Source organism: Mus musculus, chromosome 18 (genome assembly GCF_000001635.26).
Source record: "Mus musculus strain C57BL/6J chromosome 18, GRCm38.p6 C57BL/6J".
Lineage (NCBI taxonomy): Eukaryota > Metazoa > Chordata > Mammalia > Rodentia > Muridae > Mus > Mus musculus.
The window spans coordinates 69,499,119-69,519,091 of NC_000084.6; the positions used below are offsets into that span (position 1 = coordinate 69,499,119).

The window sequence follows — 19,973 nt, forward strand, 5'->3', positions numbered from 1 at the left end:
CCCTTCCATCCTGTCTCTTCTCTGAGCCTCCACAGATAGAAAGACAGGGTGATTATGAAGACGTCAGTTGGAGCGTAGGCAGGCGAGAGGGGCACAGCGCCCCAGATGAGGTCCGGGGGGAGCTGAGGAGGGTCACTCATGGACGACCGTGTGTGTGTGTCTGACAGACTGTGAAATGGTGCGTTGTTGCACGGCTGCGCTGCACCTGGGCCCTTCATCTGTGATTGATTGGTTTGGTCATGTGTAATGGTCCCATCTGCTCTGTGTTGTTTTTCTTTTTTTACTTATAAACACCGTTCCCAGCGGCTGAGAGAGGATGAGCTATGTTTTGTCATCTTCACTTACACTTTAGCTCAAAAAAAGTGGTCAAGTAGGTAAGCTTTAAAGTCGGCCCCAGGAACGTGGGAGGAAAGTATGGTTTCCCCTTAGCTTGATTTGTGCCTGCATGAGTGTATGTGAGAGGTGGTGCGTGCGCATGTGTGCGTGCGTACACCCTCTCGCGCATGCATGTGTGCATGGAGTTTTAATGTTGCCTGTTAAAAATCTGAATACTTCACGAACCAATAAAGATCAAAAATTACATAAATTCACAAATCTGTGTATTTGTGACTCTACTAGAGTAAGGAGTAGGTCTTTCTGTCTTTCTTTCTTTCCTTTTTTTTTTTTTTTTGTAACGGAGCCAATACTTAATTAAAACCGCTGACATCATGGTGTTATAATTAAGCATGGCATTAATTAAGCTGGAATAACGACTTTTTTTTTTTTATTAAGAACTGCTTCTATTGTATAAGACCGTTATCAGCTAAAAACCAAATAATTTTAGAGCAAAAATTAGCTCCCTTTAACCTATCCTTTTCCAACTTCCCCAAAGTCCACCCTCAGGACTGTTGTCAGCAAGTCTCTCTCTCTCTCTCTCTCTCTCTCTCTCTCTCTCTCTCTCTCTCTCTCTCTCTCCCTCTCTCCCTCCCTCCCTCCCTCCCTCCCTCCCTCCTCCCCCCGCCTCCGTGTGTGTGTGTGTGTGTGTGTGTGTGTGTGTGTGTGTGTGTGTGTGTGTGTGTGTGTTTGGTGATGTTTGGGATGGGGAGAGTGGAAGTGAAATTTGTTTTTTTTCACCCAAAACTGCTGATCGGCTCCTGGCATTCTGATGGCTAATTATGCATCGGAGAGCTTCGACAGCTGCATTCATCATCATAAAATGTAATAATTAATGACATTCCAACAAAGAAAAATATGCAAATGAGGACTCATTAGCATTTTCATATTCAGCTTTGATAATGCTTTTGCTGACAAGGTTGTAATTAATGAAAATTCATGTCGCAGTCAGGAGATTGGATCGGTTTCATTCCGTTCACAATTCCCAAATGCTTGCATTATGGAAAATCGGCGGCTCTGCCAACTTTTCAGGGAAGAAAAAAAAACACACACACACACTAAAAGCACCAGATGCAAATTAATGGTAGGGAGTCTTTTTAACTCTTTAAACAACCCCCCTAAATTTCCATCCGAGGAAACACGTCGGTTGGAGTGTTAGCCTAAGAGCAAGTTCTTTATGATTATTATTTTTTTTTAATGACAGCAACGAGAGTGCTTTTATTTGTGGCCCAAGTATGAGATATTCTAATAAACTTTTTTTAACATTAAAAAAAATAAAGCCCCATATGACCCCTCCACCTTTTTGTTTCTTTCCTTTTCCCTTTTAAGACTATTTAAATTTACATAGTAAAACACGTCAGGACAGCCAAGCCGGCGTGTTCTGTTCTGTCCTCGGCTGGCACAGTGACACCACAACACTTTATTCCTCCACATGATTTTGGCGACTCTGCCTCATGTATTAGTGCTGGTGCCTCCCTCTGCCTGCCGCCCAGAAGCCCAGAAGAAAAGCAAGTACCCCGTTTCTCTTTAGGGTGGGCTTTTGTTTGGTCTTGTTGTGCGTTTAGATACTTGTTTGCCCACCCACCCACCCCCATGCTCTTTACTTTCTAACCTGTTCCCTTTGCGGTTTAGCTAGAGGTTTGGAGAACCCGCCCTTCATTCTCTCTCAGTCAACCATTCTGGTTAGGTTGTGCTTCATGTGTCAGTGTGGAGACTCGTTGCATCAAAATGGATTCCCAGGTCTTCCAAACTGAGATGGTGACATACTATACAATGTCCTGACTGTACAACCTTCCAAATGCGGAATCTTCTATTGGCAAAGAGCCATTTACTGTCCGCTCGGTGCCACGCTTGCCCCGGAGCCTAGACTAGAAACAGAAAGTCCTCTGTGGCCCTCAAGGTTGCAGGGTAATACTTAGTAGCTCTGGCATTATTTCGTATTTTCTCTTTAGGCTAAAAAACTAATTATTAGCAAAGCAGATCTTTTGGCTCCCCCAGAGTTTGTCTTTTTAAAAAATGATTTGGATAAGGAGTTAGGAGAAGAGGTGAAAATGTATTTTTATAGATTGTAAAATTTATAAGCATTTTCAATTTGATAGGATACAACTTCCAGGAGTTGCTAAAACACAGCTTCCTATTTACTGAAAGCTAAATTGTAATTCGTAGAGTCACTACCCCCAGTGTGAATATATGATATAAAGAAGCTCTTCTGAGAGGGCGATAGGAACTTTGATATGTTTGTTGTCTCCTCTTTTCTCCGTAAAATAGGACATCTCACCAGTTACTCAATAAGGACTTTACAGGGACTCCTTTTCCCCGGCTTGGCACTTGGGAATGGGTCAGGTTTTATTCCTTCTTAATCTCCTGGTGGCCAGGATCATAATTTCAGTCCACTCTGCTTTGTTCGGGCTCCGGTCTGTCACACTTTATCCATGAATGCGTGTGCGCACGTGTGCATATCTGCCTACGTTTGGCAATTTTCATGGCTCTGCCCCCTTTTACTTTAAAATCTGTTGTGTTAAAATGGGAGGCAGAGCAAAGCTTCCTCCCATCCCCCCCTTAGAGCCCCTCTCTCTCTCTCTCTTTTTTTTTTCCTGCAGGCAAACTGCCCAGCCAGATGGCAAAATTTCACCTGTAAGCAATCCGAAAGGAGAGGTTAATTCTGCTACTTTATGGGGCTTTTACATTTTCTTCTCCCACACTACATCTAAGTTCAGAGTAACTGCTGAAGACAACCCCCCCAACTTCTCCACCCCCAGTACAAACATCATGCTGTGATTGGCTCTTCCTCCTCAACCCAAAATCTGTATTTGGGGGGCACAATGAAAAAAAAAAACCTGTGGCCTCAGGCACTTTGCTGTTACTGTCCAGAGCACATCTGATGCAATCTTTGGCCACTTCTGATGTGTGTAAACAGGGACGGGATGGGGGAGTGATGGAGGATGGAACAGCAGGTTCGTAGGAGCTGAGAAGCAGGTCTTTCTCAGTTCACTTGTGCTGCTTTGATAGCTTCACCCGTGGCTTTCTCCGCCCACCAAGTTCACTAGTGCATCCCAACTCCGACCTTCCTAAATCCCACCCAGCCTGGGTCTGGCAACCAGAACCCTGGGTTAGCTTTTTGTTCTCAGTGTAGTTAACTGAGGGAGCTGGAGAGATGCTGAGACCTGGCTTTTCACCTGTTAGCAAGGAATTTTCCCCTTGTTTCCAAACAAGTTCTGAGGATAGTTTTTCTTTCTCTTTCTTTTTCTTTTTCTTTTTCTTTTTCTTTTTCTTTTTCTTTTTCTTTTTCTTTTTCTTTTTCTTTTTTTCTTTTTCTTTTTCTTTTTCTCTTCTTTTCTTTTCTTTTTCTCTTCTCTTCTTTTCTCTCCTCCTCCTCCTCCTCCTCCTCCTCCTCCTCCTCCTCCTCCTCCTCCTCCTCCTCCTCTTCTTCTTCTTCTTCTTCTTCTTCTTTTTTGGTGGAGATTTGAAGGCAGGGGAATCATACTTCTGTGAGATTGTTTCCCCCTGTAGTAATTGTAAATTATAACAGTGCTGAAATGACCACGTATTTCTCAGTGTGCCACATCTTGGTTTTGTTTTGTTTTGTTTCGTTTTTTACCTTGAAAACTTTGTTTTCAAGAACAGTTATTTCCAGAGCGAAAGGTGACCCGAGAGAGGCCGCTGCTCTTGTGTGGCGCTCCCCTGGGACAGCATCACTGTTCCATGGGTCCCCCTTCTGGGCTACCTGTTCAGACCTGAGACCAAAGGCATGGCTGCTTTCCATCCCCTGCCCCATTTGACTCAGGTTAATATCTTTGGGTTTTTTCTTCTGCAAGTGCCTGGATTTCTGCTGTCCAGAAGCAGGCCACACTTACTGGAGCTACTGAACTCTGAAATCGGAAGCCTGTGGGTGGGTGATCAGAGTTTCCTAGCTTGGAAGGCATGGCCTCAGTCAGAGCACATTATAGCCCCAGAACAGAGGATTCGAAAGCAGTCGTTCACCCGGGCACTGGAAGATTTTGATTCAGGTATTGCCACCACAGCAACGTTTGTTTGTGGGTGGAGACACCAGGGTGACCGCCAGTATCCTCCCTCATCCAGCTGCCTCCTCTGTCTCCCTTGCAAAGTTTCCCTTCGCTTGGGGTCTGTGCAGTGATTTCAGGGAGTGGAAATAGTTGGGAGAACATTTGTGTATCAAAGCAGCCTAAATATTTGCAAAAAAAAAAAAAATGTTTGCTTGAGGAAAAAAAAAAGGTTCCACTCAGGATGAAGAAGCTTAAACACCTCTAAAGCATTTGTGATTTCTTGAAGTCTGTTATTCATGAGCAACTTTATAACCTGAATTTAGGCGGAGGGTCAAAGTGGATTCCAAAATGTTACAAATCTTACATGATAGTAAATGTTTTTTTGCTTTATGGTGTAGATGTGAAGGCCATGCTCACACGTGAAAGAACACAGAAATGTATTTAAGACATAATTGGTTGCTAACAAATGTTTCAAAGAAAAGATGAAGACCACCTGAGATGGTGTGACACTGGGTGACACTGACCCATTCCTCCCTGTTCCTTCCTTCCATTTTCTCTTTCCCTGTGATGAATTCCAAGCACATTGCTATGCTATGATTTCTTACTGTGACCATCCATAAGCTTTTTTTAAAAATTGTGGTGGTTTGATGGTTAGATTCCCCCCCCCCCCAGCTCTGAATTGAATGTGTGCATTTTAATGAGCAAAGTTTTAGCTGCCTCCCACCTATGGTTTGGGAGCTGGAGAAAGCTTTGTCGTTGAGGGCAGTTTTCTGAGCCTGTGAGCAGTGGAGTGGTGGAGTGGCTGACAGTCAGTGTACCGAGAAGCCCCTTGGATCAGGTGTTGTTTTACCATCTGGCCATTTTAATTAGTAATAAAAACGTAGGTCTAGATGCACAGGAAAAGGGTCTGCAGTACACAACGGCCCAGTGCCCTGTACTGACGCTGAGTCTCGCACGGCGACATCTTACAAGTGTGAAGCAGTGACACTGTGTGCAATTGTATCTATTCCTCTTAGCTTTGGATTCAGGCTTCATTTCCCCTTTGCACGGCTATGTGCCCAAAATGACTATTTTTATTAAATGATAAACAATAGTATACAATATAAATACGCTTTCATTCTTAAGCAATATGTATGCTTCATTAATAGTCAAACTTTCCTTAGTAATGCATGGTGTGATCTGGCTAAATACAGTGTAGGCATGAGAAGAAATCTTGGGCCAAGGATGGCAGGTGTGTGTGTGTGTGTGTGTGTGTGTGTGTGTGTATTGGTTTTTCTATATCATTCCTGTGTGTAGTGATGCAAATCAGTTAACCACCTAGACATTTCTTTATGCTGCACACATTGAATGAATACTTGTGGTAACAGTTCTGATACATATCTATTAATATTATAATGAAGGTCATAGGGCACAATTATGAAAGTGATCAATATTATATAGAGTTGTAAGAATTGATGGTTGTTATAAAATACAGATTACCAACTCATTACCCACTTCCTCGCTTCCATAATTCAATATTGTCTTTGTGTTAATAAGAGAAATGCAAATACCTACGTGCACTGAGTTACTATCAGACCACCAAAAAGGTGACCAGAGTTTTCAACAGAAAGTATGGATCAATTTTCCTAAAGTATATGTGCTCTTAGAATCAATGTGATTCTTAATTAAGGCAGAAGCGCGTACATTTGGTGAAATAGTGACCCTCTGGAGAGATGGGGAGTGAGCATAGTTTAGGGAAATGAGTCTTAACATGAGTGTGATCTTCTCTTAAGCACTGTGAGTTTCCTGTTTGCAAACCACCGTGAATACCTTAAACGTTAATCAGTCCTGTTGAGAACCAACCCATTATTACTCACACACACACACACACACACACACACACACACACACACACACACTCATGTGTGCACACACACATGCATACCCACACGCATGCACATACACACATGCATGCATACGTATATATACACACACGTTCACATACTCCATATATTTTGCTTAAGGATGTGTCACTTGGAGAAAGTGAGGGTGCAGATAAAATTCCCACGGGGGGGTCACCCGAGTTTGGGTCCTTCCTTAAAAAGCTTTTCCAGCTTTCGTTGTGGAATCATTTCTTCCTTGAGAATTCCTTGAAATTAACTAAGAGCGTCTGCTTTCTTTATATGGTAGACTGAGGAAGCTGCCTGCCACGGGACAGTAGCTGTTTAATCCATTTTATCACACCTTCCTCAGCCGTAACTCAATACTACCCTCGATGACAGCATTGGCACATTTCAGATGACATTGTCCCTAACAACAAGCATGCTCTTCATAGGGGCTGCATAGCATTAATGGTGAGTGGCTTAGATTGCTTTCAGACTTGTTCATGGGACCTAGTGTGTTGTTCTGTGTGGTGACCTTTGAGCAGAGGCCGTCCATGTGAGTCATTTGGTGGATGTTCAAGTAAGCCCCAGGAGACATGGAGACATGCCCATTCTGACTGTGGAGCTTTGTAAGATTAATATATATATTAATATATATTAATATATATATATATATATATATATATATATATATATATATATATATAGAGAGAGAGAGAGAGAGAGAGAGAGACTTAAACATGGAAATTGGTTGCATTTTGTGCTGTACCAGACTCATTTACATGTTCCAACCTCATGACCGGTTTCATTTAAATAGTCTAGCGAACAGCTAGCGTCTACTTGTTATTTGTCTTGAAACTGAAATGGTTGAGGCCACAGGCCTGTAAGGTTTTCTGAAACCCTACCCTAACTTTTTTCCTTCTGATCCCCAGACCATCGGTTGTCTTTTCAAAGAGACTCTCCTTTTTCAAAGGAACTCAAATGAAAAAAAATTTGGGGAGGGGGGCAACATTTACAATTTGGGGGAAAAAAAGTAATTCAAACTAAAGTGTGTAGCCAAACTCCTTAATGGTGATGCATTTGCCCGGCTCTTCCCTTCCATCGTCGGGCCTGCTCTGGTGCCATATGGCCTACCATGGAACATTTAACTTGTCAGATATAATGGATTGTCCTGGAAGCAGATTTTTGCTTTGAGCACTCGGCTCCTTTCTTGCATCTCACTCTCTCGGCTCCAGGCTGCGGGATGAACGATTGTGGTGGAGGCGCAAAGAAGAGACACACAGTTGATTCCCCCGAAGAGAGTGACCTGCGTGGCACAGAATTTTACCCATGTAAAGAGGCATTATCCCCATCACTGGCCTTGGCGGGCTGCACGTCGGAATCAGTTAAATCTGCCTGGACTTAACAGATTGTGCAAACAGTTCGGAATGAGTGCTTAGGAATAACAAAAAAAACCTCGTCATTTTAACTTATGCAGAAATGGAAGAGCCGCATCGGCTAAAGGGCGCATATCATTTGCCAAGACCTACGTGTCACCGAAGCCACCTGGTCTGTAGACACCGTGGACTCGGTTCATCTCTCAAGTCTGCAGAGATTTGATTTAGGGGGAAAAAAAGGAGTCACTTGATGGCCATGTCTCAGGGCTTCACTCTTTTTGTTTGAGTAGCAGGGTTTAGGTTGAAATGGCCATTGGGGTGGACGGACAAACAGCAGTGAATTATCCAACCTCGCTTCCAGTTTGAGACTTATTTGGCAACTGTCCCTTTATTGTAACCAATTTGAAATCAGAAGCCACTCTTCGTGCGGGTTATTTAATCTTTTTATCTGCAAAGAAGAACTATGTAGGATTTGACATTTCTTTTTATTTTGTACTTTCATTTTTTTTTTCAGAAAGTGCTGGGTGAGATGGGTGGGTGTTCTTTACATTTTTTAAAAAAGACTCTCTTAAATAAACAAGGCTTGTCAATTGATACAGCATTCATATAGCTGTGAGCACCTTTTCGGGAATAACTTTGTAAACACCCCCCCCCCCCCAGCAAATAAAAGATAGAAGCTTAAAGAAGACAGTTTGGCGCTAACTGATAGAACACAAAACATAGAAAACAATAGGGAACGTATGCATGTGGATTTAGACAGGAAACACTATGTACCGGGTGGCTGGAAAGCCACAAAGATGAATGGATTTGTATGCAGCATATGGATAGAGACACACTAAGAGAGATGCTATTTCAAAGAGTAACTTAATATAATTCACACACACACACACACACACACACACACAAAGTAAATGTTGCATTTACTTCTAAAAATACATGTATTGTCGAGTTCCTAATATAGGCCGCGCAGGCCTATTAAAACCACAGTAGCCTTGGAAAGTAACATAAGCTCGCATATATGCAAAGAAATCTACCTCTTTTTTTTTTTTTTTTTACAGAACGGCTCTCCTTGAGCAGCCAAGACGCCCTTGTTAAAGTTGCTGTTAAATAATAATGTACTTGTGTCTCTTAGTAATCCTAAATTGAGATTAGTTTTGTGACTAGCTTGCTCGCCCCTCTTTCAAATTTGGTCAGGTTTTAATGCTTGAAATAGGTTTGGGGAGTGCCTGCCTAGCCCGAGGCTGCTGTGTTGGGGCATGTGCGCCCTCTGCTGGCCACTCTCGTAGGAACTGATTTGGAATGTAGAATTCTTAATTTCTTAAATTCTTAAGGTGTTGAGGTGTTGTTGGGTTTCCATTTCATTTCAACTTAAGGCATTAATAAATATTTTTTGCAACTATGAAGTCATTTAAGACTGAGTACGGTCACTAATTTGTTCCTTGGCATTGAAATGTGAGTTCCAGTTTGGGTGTAGCCTTGCCATCTTGAAAGGACTTACTGACAGCTCAAAGGCCACATAAGGTATGCGATGCTCTTAGCCATCCTTTACTTGCTGTTCGCAGCCTGCTTCTGTCTGCGATGAGCCCTAGTTTGCCTGAGTTGGGAATAGAATTTCATGGGGGATGAACCCTGAAAGTCAGACTGTGTTCACAAAGTGAGGGTAACCCCTAGAAGAGGGCTCCCTGCCGGGGCACGCAGTTTCCCCTTGCTTCTAGGAAAATGAGCTCCCGTTTGCATCCTGATGCCTTATGAAGGCTTTTGGGGTTTTCCTAGAAATCTGAAAGCCATGCTCACCTGCAGCCGGTGAGAATGGTAGTCTGAGTGGAACCATTCTTAGTTTGCTCGGCTTTTCCTATTGTTTTAAGACGCGTGGGATGTTAAAAGGACAGCTCATTCTTGGTCCCACTCCACAGTATGAAACTGTTCAAGGACAGCTAAGAAGACTCTGCCTCACTGCATTACATGGTAGACAAACCCTTGCGAGAGAGAATTCTTCCCTGCAACGAGAGCAGGAGTCTCTATAAAGAAAGTTTCTCTTAAAGCAGTGGGGTCTGTTGGCTCACTCCATTACATTTTCTATAATAAATTCATTTGTGTAAATGATTATTATACATCTCTGAGATTGTGCGATTGAATCAGAATTATGGTAGACGAAACTTCAGAGTATTGAATTGGGGTGGGGGGGGATGCATTGCAAATTTCGCCTTATTTGTAGGAAATTCTCAAACCAGTTCTCTATACATGGCCCCATGGAAGGGCTTAGACCACGAAGAGACAACACAGCCTGTGAGCGTCTTTTTGGTGGTCTGTCATCCCAGTTTTGGGTTCCAGGGACCTTTTAACATTAGTTTTCAATACATCATATGAGTGTCATTTTTAGAATGTTGTTTTCATGTATTTGCTATTGCCAAATAACTGTATTCTAATGTGCAGTCCTCATTCCAACCTCAACACCTCTGTTGACCGGCAAGTGTCCTCTCTTTTGTCACTGTGGTCTTCAATGAGGTTTTTCTAGTTTTTCTTGCTTTGGGCCATACTCTTGTGACACATCTCCCTTAAGTGTAGTGTCCCAGATACTCTCTTGAGAGTGACATCCATCACGGACCCTACCCTCCAGCTTCTGGCACATGGTGTGCACAAGGGCTCTACAAAATATTTCCCCATTACACGGTTCAGATTTATTCCAAAAACATTCAGAGGATAATTTTTGCCGGCTCTAGCCCTGAAGATTGCTGTCCGTAAACACTGACATATTTTGTTTCCTGAGTGCTTTGGATAAGATGAAGTCATGTTTCTGGCGCCTCCCGTACTCTCTGCATCATCTCCCTGATCGTCCATTCCTCTCTTCCTCTCTCTGCCATCCTGTGCTCTTGACTTCCTCCCTTGACCAAGTTTTTCTGTAAACAGGACACTTCCCTTACATATCACGTTACAGGAATAGATGCTTTGTGCTGTTGGATCTTGCACCTCAAGTTCGGTTGGCGGTAGCTAGTGTCACATGGTAGCTGGCCCCTTCTATTTGAGAGTGTGGTTATTTTCTCCATGTTAATGGTCTTGAAGAGGACACAGGGTATCACCCTTCATTAATTCTAATGGCTGCCCATCTTTCTGATCTTTCTTCGCTCTATAGATAATCTCAAATACATTTTGAATTCAGATGTTTTTCTCAATTCCTCAACATAATAGAGATTGACTGTGTTCCAATATTAAAACTAGAGAGACAATCTTCCCAGACATTACAGATAAACAGAGAACTGGAGCTGAAAATGTTCACATGTAGATATGCCTGCGTATGTATGAACAGTAGCTATGTGTATTGAACATATTTTCATTATCTAAGTTGGAAATGGAAACTTAAAGGAGATAAAGTATAGAGATTTAAAGAATAAAGGTAGAGATGTGGGCACACGTATGTCATGCGTATATGTCATGTGTGCACTCTTCAGATTCTGTTCATACATAAATATTTACTATGCTTTAAAATTACCCAACATCTATTTCTCTTATATTTGTAGAGCCTTGAAGAGCATATTAAATATGAGACTTGGGAAAAGATAATCATAACACCACCCCCCACACACTTTTGAGAAACATTTTCTTAGTCTCGCCTATGCTTGCTCAAACTTGCTATCCTCTTGCCTCAGTCTCCTAAGAGCTAGGCTCAAAACTAAAGTTTCTTTAATCCACCTTTAGTTCACTCAGAGTTCTGGCGTTTTTATTTTGATGTTTACTGTTTTCATTGTTAGACCTTATTGTTTATTGAACACAAAATAACTTATCTGGCTAAGTGATTCATGGGGTGAACTGCTACAACCAATTATCTTAAACTTTGCTAATAAAATCTAAATAAGTAAATAAATACATTCAAGGCAACACAGTCCAATTTATATGATATATATATTTTTTAACATCTCGGCAGAAGTGTGACACCTCTTCTCAGGGGAGGGACAAGGATCCAAATGCTCATGTTTAGAGAGTTTGGGTAGAGGGGCGTGTGGGATCTTTAAAGTTACACAGCCTTGTCACTTTGTGGAGTCCCATCTGTGTCTAAACATGACACCACTCTAGGGTCAAGATGGAGAGAGGGGGTGATTTGGGGGTATTGGGCCAGAATCTGATCCAGAGCAACAACCTTCACAAAAATCCAGGGGTCCTGGGGTTGCAGACACAATTGCTTATTGAGTGAGTCGACTTGATCTTGTAAAATAACTTCCTCACAACCAATGCCCTTTGGGGATGGGTTCAGTGAACTTCAAGTTCCCGCTTGCTGACAGAATTAGCTTGAGTTGTCATTGTCTCAAGGGCCATGGCTACAACTTGCTTGTCCTCTGAAATGTGGTTCAAATATGGTGGATATGTCGGCATCTCCATTTCGTTATCTAGCAGGCTGCTGGGTTTGTTGGTGCCTGCCCACTATAACCTGCAGAGCTCTGTGTACCTGTTAAATTGGTGGTCATAACTAGTGAGATTTTATTAAAATCGAAATCAAATGCAAGACTGGGGAGGCGGCTCGGTGAGCCAAGGGACACAGTAACGTGAGTATAGGAGTCCAGAGCCTCAGCACCCGGAGAGCCTGACGAGCCAGGACTCACACGTAACCTTGGTGCTGGGGGCCAAGGCTCGCAGTTCCTGCAGCTTGCTGCCCAGCCAGCCTAACCGATACAGCAAGCTCCGGACTCATCGAGAAAACCAACTCAAAAACTGAGGTAGAAAAAAGATTGAAGAAGCCATTCCAATGGTAGCCTGGGACCTTTACTCAAGCCCGCATAGGACGTGCACCTGAATATACAAGTGTACCGGGACCCTGTACACACACACAGACACACACACAGACACACACACACACACACACACACACACACACACACAATATTCTGAACCTTATTCCACCTGCCCCAAGAACTAGTTTTTAAGAAGGGTCCTCCTCTTGATTGTTAAGAATTCTTAGTCATAGATAAAATATTTGAGGAAATATTGTTTTTCCTCACACACATCCCAAGTCTTTTTCTACATAAGAATGTAACATTTAAAATAAAATAAAATAAAATAAAATAAAAACATATTTTTTAGTTTTGCTTCCTTTTGATATATGTACTGTAAAATAATGCTTTCCCCATTAAAACTTCTTAAAAATTCATTTTATGTGTATAGGTGTTTTGCCTACATATATGCCCGTGTACCACATGTGCCTGGTACCCACAGAGGTCATTTGAATCCAACGGAACTGAAGTAATGGCTGCCATGTGGGTTCTGGGAATCGTACCAAGGTCCTCTGGAAAAGCAGCCAGTGCTGTTATCTGCTGAGCCATCTCTCTAGCTCTCAACGTTTCTCCATTTTTACTTTTATTTTTACTTTTAAAATTTATTTTATTTTATATGTATGAATGTTTTGTGCGCATGTCTGTCTCTGCGCTGTTTACATGCGGGTTCCCTCAGAGGTCAGAAGAGAGCCTTAGATCCCCTGAAACGACAGTAACAGATGGTTCTGAGCCAATGTGTGGGTGCTAGGAGTTGAACTCACATCCTATGCAGGAACATCCAGTGGTTTTAACCACTAGGCCATCTTCCTAGCGCTTTCTCCTATTGTTCGACAGAAATGATTTCCTAAGAAATAGAAAGTTAAAAAAAAAATTCAAACACACAAGCTGTTTTTTTTGTTGTTGTTGATGTTGTTTTTTGTTTTTTTGTAAGAACCTACAAATCCCAAATTGCTATAGTTTTATCCATTCCTTGGAGATGCAAAGTGCCATAAAAATATAAACTAGGGCATGAGGGACATGGAGATGCTATGCACAGAAAGCCAGTGGTAACTTACTCATTAGAAGTAAGTTAAAGGCTTCTGGGGTTGCCCTTCATCCTCAGGGTCTCTAGGGGACCCTTGTACAAATTGCTGATTCAGAAAATCATTACTTGGTGGTTCAAGTGGTCCTTTAGTGGCCTTAAGGAGTTATTTGACACACCTCCCCAAACAGCTAAGTTAGCCCAGTCATTATGTTGATTAATTGCACACTCTGTGGAATTAGCGTTATTTTCAATGAAAGATTTTCCTGCATTTGGAAAAATAACACGTAGAAGTCACACGCGTTAGCTCGCTTAAGCCCCGTTGCAAGGCAGTGGATGGGAGGATCAGCTGGCTGGCCTGTTACCGTCTGGGGTCTGTGACATAACCCAAGGTACCATTTCTCTTCTGCAGTGAGAAGGTGCTTCTTGACGTATCAGAGGATGTTCACTTGAAATGTATTCCCATGGATGCCTTTTTATTTATTTTTTCCTTCCCCTAACCAGGGACCTGAGAACTCTTAGATTTTTTCTAAACTGAGTGAAATTATTTGGGAACCTAGCTGTGGCCGTGTGGAGACAGTGTCATCTAGGATAGTCCCAAGAGAGGTGGCATGCTGTAGACAAAGCTGCAGTGAAGGCTTCCGTCCTGACCTCGCCTCTCATACCTGCATAGCTTCAGTGCCCTTTCTTCATTTCCCCAACCGCATCTGTATAAAATCCAGGGCCTGGAGTCCATTTACTGAACTCCTAGAGCGCTTCTGTTACATGGTATAGGTTAAACCAGTTTCCATACTGTTTGAGTACAGCACTTTGCCACTCTGTGTTCTTTAAGGAGAATGGACTGTAGATGCTGAACCAGAGGCTGTTCCCAAAGCAGAGTTTGGGTAGAGCGTCAGGCATTGTGTTTGTTGGGTTTTATTGTACACAGCTCTGAAGGCAGTACCTTGCCTGAAATAGAACAGTCGACGAGAGGTTGTCCAGATCTACCCTCTCTGAAAGGATCAGACAGCCCATTGCTGAGTACCTTTGTGCCTTAAGGAACATCAGCTCTGGGAGAGATGGCTGGCTCTCAATTCCCATCAGCACGTCACCTTTCTCCTGTGTTTGTTTCTGAGGGAGGGAAAGACTTCCTTGGTACCCAGTGACTGGTCTATACTCTGAAAGTGGGTTACGATTCTTTAAGTGTGGAATTTTAAATGCCTCCGAGAGACGATAGGGCTGTCCTGGTGTATAGTCACCTGTATTCTCCTATATTCTGCAGGAGAAATGAGCTCTCATCTCTGAGATTTTAGACATCTGATTGACATTGTCTCTTTCTGTTTTATAAGACTCTTGCTCTCACCTGGGTATGGGGTCAGGGATAAGTAGAGTTGACCAGCCAGTTAAAACTGTGGAGGGGTACTGATTTCCATGAAACATAGAAGCCTACTGAGTTATCACCAAGTGAACAGTTGAGATAACTGTATACTAATTTCAGGAAGATGAAAACCTTTAAAAGATATGCCTCTATGACCCGAGTGATAGAAAACTATAGATGTGCCGTCACTGCAAGTGGGCCTGGTATACTTTTCATCACTGTAATCCTTATAATTTGTCCGGACTCATATTAACACACAAAACAAAGATGGATGCAGGAGCACATGTTCCAGTCAGTTTACTACACACCACAGTAAACGACCTACACAGCTCTTCTGCAAGGCTTCTAAGAACCTTTAAGATATAAGTTGAGTCTATAAAGGGAAAGATCATAGATCGCTTGAGACATTTTCTGTATCCTTCCAATGAGGTTCCCATTTGATGTCTCGGGCCCATTGTTGGATCGCTTTCCCATGGAAGACACTTGAGCGATGCCGAGATACCCTATGTTATAATTATGTCTTTATTCTCATTCTTCTCTGCGTATTTAATATACAGTTATACTCTCCACACAGAGAATGTGGATAAACGCTGTTTTCTGCCATGTTTTTGTTAATTACTTGCTTTGAGTTAACATGGAGATGGTGGCAGTTAATTGTGAGACGTCACAGGTTCTGTGTATGTCATTTGTACAGCCGTAAAGTATCTAGAGACCCTTTAGGAATAAAACACCATGTAAATGTAAATTATCGCCGCCTATAAGACACTTTCATTAATTTCATATCAAATTCATGAGTGTTTTGAGCTCTGGGACTTCAGAGATTTCAGTGATGGCCTCTGGTTTATTTGTACTTTCTTGTCCAAGACTTTAAAGATCATCAACAAAGCAGGCACAGCTGCCAGGATTTGAATCCTGGCTCCATCTATAGACTGGCATGGCTTCAGTCATTTTTCTGTGCCTCAGTTTCCTCGTCTGTTAAATGGTGTTCATGCTGTCTGCCTCACCAGTTTTGTGAAGTTTAGTCAGAGCACACAGTGCATAGAGCCCTCTGGGTAGTGTGGCTCCTGTAGGGTGAGCCCTGAGCTCCTCTGACTTAGGTAGGGCGTGAAGGGAGCCATTCGGACGAGAGAGGAATCTACATATTCACCATCATGTATTTCCATCACCCCCGTAACTTCTAGCCACCGTTCAGTGGACTAACCCTCTCACTGTATTAGGAAAGAAGGAGCAGAGGCGAACAGGTTAAAGCACAGAGATTGGAGTTGGGACCGAGACAGAAATTGATTCTGAGTCAAGCAGGTTTACCCTGAGTTCCCTAGTCTGATGCTGTGGAACAAAAGGCCCATTCTTCAGTTCCCAGAACGAGGATTAGCCGGGAAGAACTAGCTGCTATCATACTAGGGGATCCGATCATTTTTCATCAAGGCTTTGAACAGGAGGCGGTGTTCTATCTTACAGGTGCTCCTGTTTCAGTGTTTTTTTTTTTTTTTTTTTTAAATCTTCCACCTGGGTATACATGTTAGAGAATCCCTTTACAAATCAGGGGCTCCACACCCCAACATGACACAATTATCTCGCTGACTAACCGCCCAAGGATGGATGTGCTATGCCCCAGCTTACTTCTAGAAACCCTAAAGAAAAGTTGCCCGTATCTGTCTTTGGAGCTCTCCACCTGTCTTTAAACTCTCTTGTGAGCCCAGGGGCACTGATCCACCACAGGTGACTCCCCTTGTGAGTGGAATTGGTCCCGGTGCCCATTTTCATTGTCATCCATTCTCCTCGTGACAGGATACCATGACATGTTGGAAGGAAAGGCAGACCCATCCAATGACAAATCCTAGATTATCTAAAGACCTAATCTGGGTCCTTTAGATAGTTGCTAACTGCAGGGTCTCCACATTGCAACAACAATAATAACAACATTTCCTACTGCTTTTGGGAATATGATGTTAAGAGATTACCGTCAGGGTCAGCAAAAACACTGGCCCTAAAAATTGCACATGGCTGATATTTTCTGCTGAGAATTGGTTTTCAGGGGCAACAGAAGGAAGGAAGTGAATCCTTTATTGATTGCCATGTGGTGCCTTTTTTTTTTTTTTTTTTTTTAGTAATCACATTTAAATATTGATTTCAGCCATAGGCTAGGCTTCCTTTGGACAACACCCACGTTGACTTCCGGGATCACTTGCTCTCTGTAGACACCGACCTGTCCTAGACAAGAGCCTGCGTGTTGATCTCCTTTGTCTCCAGGGTTGATTGACGGGTGTCGTGTCTGCTCATTTACAGCATCCTTCGTATTTAATTGGTGGCGGGGGTGGGGGGGTGACATTGTGACACAGCATTACATGTTACTTATGTACATGCAACACTGCTGGAGAAGAGGAGTTGTTTAGCATGTGGACTTAGCTCTCAGTCGCTCCCATTCAGCCATCTCAACAACCCTCCTCAGGTCAGACCATTTGTTTCTTGCACAGAAATTGTTACCAGCAGCAAAATTTCACATTTGGTCTTCCTAGGTTTAAAAGCGACCCAAATGCCTGATAAGATTTGTCCCTCATTTCTATTTCACAAGCCTCTCCCCTCCCCAACCCTCCCCCCAATTTATGGCCATATAACAAATGTCACTAACGGGTTCTTTTAGTTTTTAAAATATGGACAACGGTACTCCGTGCAGTAAAAGACTTGAGCGATTAATGCTACCCTTATGCCTCTTTTGAGTAGTTTTAGCCATGGGGCTTGGCACCGCCACCGCTGTCTTTGTGCCAAAAAATATCCGCAGCGGCTGTCACATTCTAGTACTGGACGGTTGTCTTGAAAACTCCGCAGTGAGCGAGCGTGGCGGGCGCTGCTCATCACCAATATCTCCCTTCTTCGATATTGGAGCAATGGAATCCCGAGCTCCTTCAAAGCATCCGTCGTGGTCTCCGGGCTGAGGGAGGCTGGTAAATAATGGGGAGAGAAGGGACTGGGCTCTCTGTGCCAGCCAGTTGATGTAAGGGACAAAATCCATGGGCAGCATAGAGGAGACACAGATATTTAGGGCCCTTTGTGTTCCTGAGCACACATAGTTACCTAAGGGCCGCACTCAGATATCCTTGCAGTGAGCTTCAAAGTTTCATTGTCTCGAAACCAACACCCCATTGAATTTGGAACAGAAAATTCATATCAAGTTCATGCCTAATTTCTAATGGGCAGCTGACACAGAGTACATGATTTTCTTCCCTCCTGCAAACTGAGGTGACATTTAAACATGGCTGCTCTTTATCATTTGAAATATGATATAAGTAAAAAGATGTGATGTTTTCGAGGTCCCGAGGCTTTGTCCGCAATCCCCGATTATTTTGCTTCCAACCAGGGTTTTGGGCTCTGAGGACAGATTTATAGTTGAATTGGGGAACAAAAAGCTGCAATAAAGTTAAAGGCTTACGCTATTACAATGAAATGTGCTCGCCCATGATCTCTGCCGAGATCTATTTGATGGTAAAAAGGGGATGCTACAGATGAAACCTTCACAAGGAACATAATCCTTGGGGAAAAAAAAATTAGTCCACCTCCCAGCCTCCCGCTGGCTGTGCCGCCTCTTTGGTACCTCGCAGACTTCGACAGAGTCCTGGACGGGTGCCCATTGATGTCATGGAAACACTCAAATTACGGGAGAATGATTCGTGTCTGTGCTGGTCTCTTATCCTCCCCCACACAAACAGGAGTAGATTTTTAACCCTGACAACTTGTAATTTGCAGTGGGTTTATTTTCGTATCTGGATAAATATTTTTTAACAAGCAAAATTAAGATTAAGCAGCCTGTATCTGATATGATAGTAAAGAACGCTGGGCCTATGCAGCCAAGAGCGCTTTGGGGACTCTCTGCTGCATGGATTCATATTTTCCTCCGCCTGTCTCTGGGCTCCTTCCCTCCCTTCCGAGCCCATTGCTCTCTCTTTTTTATTCTTCCTGTCTTTCTTCTCCATACCCTATTTCTCTTTTGCTCTCTGGTTCTTGCATTTCTCCTTTCTATATGCATTGTCCTAATAGAAGGAGCAGCCCTGGCTTGTGTATGTGTAGCAAGACAAACGTTGGAAGAAAAATTGTTCTCTCCAGTTCTGTTGTGTTACAGAGTACAGAGGAGTTCTGGAAATAATAGCAGGTGCTGTCATTCTTTTTGAAAAACAACAACAACAACAACAACAACAGAACAAGAAGGGGCCATTTTTATCTTTAGCCATATTTTATATTATAGTTCAGTATTTGGAAATTATCCAATCTGGACATTAGATTTTCATATTCCTACAAGGTCAAAGCACTTTTTTTCCCCTTTAACTTTTCTGTCTGCCTACCTGTGTGTCTGCCCATGAGATGATGAAAATGTGAATGTTGTGTCCAAGTACATAGGTCACTGTATCCTTGAAGATTTCTTGGTTATAAGAACTTAAGGGAGGGCATGGGATGTTGCTTTCCTGGTTGTAACAGTTACAGTGAGCAGTTAAAGGGTAGGGGTAGCTTACATGGCACAAATGGTTAGGAATGTCTGTGTGGACACATGTATGGGGGCACAGTCACGTACAATAGAGTTCCTGCTGCCTATCTCCTAAGACTGGTGCTCTGTGTACAGGCTGTGTCTCACTTCTGGATATTGATGCTGATATGGGCATTGATTTTGCAGTTTGCACTGAACAACACTATGGCCGAGATACAGTTTTCCTAAATTTGAGTTTTGTTAAAAATCAGGAGAAAAGCTAACGTGGGGGTGGAGGTGGGACAGGGCCTTAAGGCTCAGAACTTGTTCTCTTTGAAAAACCACCCTCCATCCATTGTGTTAATATAGTGGCATAGACACAGGGCTCACTTTACACCAGAGACACGGTTTCTGAAAGACAAATTCTGTGTGTGCTGTCAAGAAGGTTTACCCTGATCACACTGATGTTGAAGCCAAAGGGAAAATGACTGCTGTCCCTTTCAGTGCTTCTACTGAGTGAAGAAGAGAAATTTTGGGGTCGTAAACTTTAACAGGAGGTTGCTTCAGCTCCTCAAACAAGCTTTGAATTTTCCCTCTGGGATAAGAGAAGAGTGTACTGCCATTTATAAAGTACAATATACCTCAAAGCTATAGTCTTGATGAGAGATTGTCCCTCAGCCTTAGATAGAGTGAGGTTCTGAGCACTGGCCTGTCCCCCTAGCCTCTTGTCATTTTGTATGGTCAGTGTCCTAGGGCAACCCTTAGAAC

General features: G+C 42.8%; 1 protein-coding gene across 31 annotated transcripts in view; it reads left to right on the plus strand.

Annotated features, from left to right (window-relative positions):
- Tcf4 (transcription factor 4) overlaps nt 1-19,973 on the plus strand; it is a 344,539-nt gene that overhangs the window by 155,690 nt on the left and 168,876 nt on the right. The window lies entirely within an intron of this gene.